A 688-nucleotide genomic window follows, 5' to 3' on the forward strand; every position below is an offset into this window, starting at 1 on the left:
AATTAACTCAAGAAACCAGAAATCAAACTACCAAATAATCCAATTAAAAATGGGGTACAGATCTAAATAGAGAATTCTCAACAGAACAATCTCAAATGGCAGAAAGACACTTAAGAAATAGCCAACATCCTTAGTCATCAGGGAAATGCAAATCAAAACCACTCTGAGAGATTCCATCTTACACCAATCAGGATGGCTAAAATAAAAAGCACCAATGAAAGCTTATGTAGGAGGGGATATGGAGAAAGGACACTCCTCCATTGCTAGTGGGGAGTGCAAACTTGCAGTCACTGTGGAAATCAGTATGGCAATTTTTCAGAAAATTAGGGATCAACCTACCTCAAGACCCTGCAATACCACTGTTGGGCATATATCCGAAGGAGGCACATTCACACCACAAGGACATTTGCTCAGCTATGCTCATAGCAACATTATTTGTAATAGCAAGATCTTGGAAACAGCCTAGATGCTCCTCCACTGAAAAATGGATAAAGAAAATGTGGTATATTTACACAATGGAGTACTACTCAGTGGTAAGAAACAATGACACCCTAAAACTCACAGGCAAATGGACAGAGCTAGAAAAAAACATCGTAGTTGAGCTAACCCAAAACCAGAAAGACAAATATAGTATGTACTCACTCATAAGTGGATACAAGGAATAAAGCAAAAGACACCCAGCCTACAA

This window comes from Cricetulus griseus, chromosome 8 (genome assembly GCF_003668045.3).
Source record: "Cricetulus griseus strain 17A/GY chromosome 8, alternate assembly CriGri-PICRH-1.0, whole genome shotgun sequence".
NCBI classification, from domain to species: Eukaryota; Metazoa; Chordata; class Mammalia; order Rodentia; family Cricetidae; genus Cricetulus; species Cricetulus griseus.